Source organism: Ptiloglossa arizonensis, unplaced genomic scaffold (genome assembly GCF_051014685.1).
Source record: "Ptiloglossa arizonensis isolate GNS036 unplaced genomic scaffold, iyPtiAriz1_principal scaffold0023, whole genome shotgun sequence".
In the NCBI taxonomy this organism is placed as follows: Eukaryota; Metazoa; Arthropoda; class Insecta; order Hymenoptera; family Colletidae; genus Ptiloglossa; species Ptiloglossa arizonensis.
In genome coordinates this window covers 2,455,795-2,458,294 of record NW_027478393.1, presented here as the reverse complement: position 1 = coordinate 2,458,294, position 2,500 = coordinate 2,455,795, and the positions used below count along the sequence as shown (strand labels likewise).

Sequence of the window (2,500 nt, the reverse complement as noted above, 5' to 3'; positions counted from 1 at the left end):
TTCTTCCGTGAAGCCTCGGTCGTGAAGAAAGATGCTGACTGCACGTGTGCTCGCTCGTCGAAGCCAGGCTCGAGTAAAAGCGCCCGAGAGTATAACCGAGGAGGAACGAGACGCCGTCGGACTTTGTTCCGCAACGTTCTTTGCGTTTTCTCTCGCATCCCGCTTTCTCCTGACTTTCGTCGATTTCTAACGAAACGTCCTGCTGATTGGAACCTCTGCACGAGGACCCCGGGTAACCACTGACGATCGCGTCGATGTGCGTCCGAAGACTTCGGGAGGACCGGCTGTGAAGCTCGGATAGCGAGTCGGACACCCATGCACCGCGTCGAATGCGGTTTGAAGTTGGGACGAAAGACCGATTCGAGCCGGCTGCGAGTCCTTTTTCGAATCTGGACGCTCCCACGTGCGTTCGTCAGCTCAATCGGTGAGGACTGTGGTTCCTTTGATCGGGATTATCCCCGCGGTTCCACATCCCACGATTCATGATGGTTTTTCAATGTACTTTGCACCCGGCCGTCGAATGATTCGCGTTCATGTGCGCGAACTTTCGACGTGTTCCGTCAGTCGGGACTTTGTGTCGTCAATTTGGCGACGCCCAAGCCTCCTTCTTTCTACGTTTGGTCGGAGGCGCGGGCATCGATTTTCAAAACTAGAACCAAAGAGAATTTAAACGCAAAATTGCATAACGATTACCCTGAACGGTGGATCACTTGGCTCGTGGATCGATGAAGAACGCAGCTAATTGCGTGTCAACGTGTGAACTGCAGGACACATGAACATCGACATTTCGAACGCACATTGCGGTCCACGGATAAAATTCCTGGACCACGCCTGGCTGAGGGTCGTTCACATAACCTAATACTGCTTGCGTTGCTATCCAATCCCCGCCGTCGTTTCCGGAGAGAATGGAAACGTTTCAGAGTCGGGTGTGTACGGAGATGCTTACGTACGAGCGAAAGATGGGCAGTTCGTTGGCGATTGTCGCGGACGTGCGAAAATAACGATTTGCCTGCGCGTCTCCATATGTAATCGTTCGGACTCGCGAGAGTGTTGCGGCGTCGCGCGTCGACTTAATACGACCGCCCGTGAACACCGCTCCCTACGATTACTTTGAAGTTTGCGCGCGCATATATTCGTCTTTCGCCCGAATCGAATTTTGCCGCGCTCCCAACGTTGCCTGAAATGATTTTTACGTCGAGAAAGGAACACGAATCGAGAGACTAATAGAGGACAAAAATGAATCACCCCACCACGTGAAATGTGGCATTTGTTAATAGTCGTCGTTCGCACAGCCCCAGGGATTTGTCGACCAGCGGGGGTCGTCGTTGCCCGCGATGTCACATCAAATTTACCGCGACCACTATCGAGGGAGGTCTTTATCTTCGAACGTTGAAGACTTCGGCCACGTTCGTCGAATCGAATTTTTGACCCGTCGATGTGGTTCGTTTGGTAAGAGATATGCTCGTGCGTGCAAACGTTTCTGAACCTTCGGTGCTGTACTTAAAATCCTCTTTGGAGCGGCTCGAACGCAACGACAAACTTTGCCACAATGAAGGGAAACTGCTGAAGGGAAAGCGAGAGGTTGGTCACCCCATGTCTCTGTTGTCGATCGTGAGACCGCGCGTATAACCGGTCGTCCAGTCCACGACAACTTTTTCGAATTCATCTCGGACTTGCTAACACCGGGTTCTCTTATCCTCCTCCTCCTTCTCTTCGTTCTGCTCTGGAGAATAGGAGTCAGATCGAGAGTGAGCGAGAGAGGGGAAGAATAAGTAGAATCGAAGTCGACGCGTGTTAGTAGTATTCCTTTAGTATGTTTTACTGGAAAAGCAACGGACGGACGTTAAAATTTCAACCGGTTAAACGTCTAGCGAGCGTTTCGCATCGAATTTCAGTTAGAGAGACACTTTGGCGAGGTGCTTGAAAATCTCTCCTTGTCACCGAGAAAACAGCAGGCTTCCTTTTCTTCGGTTCAACGCGAAGAACTCTCTCAATCGACAGAACCATGTAAGCGTCACCGATGGGATTTTGCGTCGGGCGACGCCGTACGTGTGGGAATGCGGTGAAAAGAAAAGAATCTGCGTGAGAGATAGGGAGAAAATGCTCGTCGAGCGCGTTACTGAGGGAAGGAATAAGACCTCTCGTTCGCGCCCCGACGTCGTTTCCCCACTCCTCGCTCGTTCTTCTTTTACACCCGTCCACGTCGGCGTATATCCCCGCCTACCCTGGTACGCGAGCGAACAACGATTGAAGAGAGAGGATCATCATCGCGTATGCAACTGCAGAACACGTCGAGTTGGGACGAAAAGATTGTGGCGCCTTGCTCTCTTTGATTCGGCGTCGTTGCCTTTCGCTGTTAAAGAAAAACACGTTTGTTTGACGACCTCAGAGTAGGCGAGATTACCCGCTGAATTTAAGCATATTACTAAGCGGAGGAAAAGAAACTAACAAGGATTTCCTTAGTAGCGGCGAGCGAACAGGAATGAGCCCAGCACTGAAT

At 51.3% G+C, this 2,500-nt stretch overlaps 1 non-coding gene across 1 annotated transcript; it reads left to right on the top strand.

Moving 5' to 3' along the window:
• The first annotated feature begins 690 nt into the window (after positions 1 to 690).
• LOC143154464 (5.8S ribosomal RNA) lies at positions 691 to 845 on the top strand. Its single transcript, XR_012994100.1, has one exon. It is a non-coding gene; the product is annotated as a 5.8S ribosomal RNA (ribosomal RNA).
• The last annotated feature ends 1,655 nt before the right edge of the window (positions 846 to 2,500 follow it).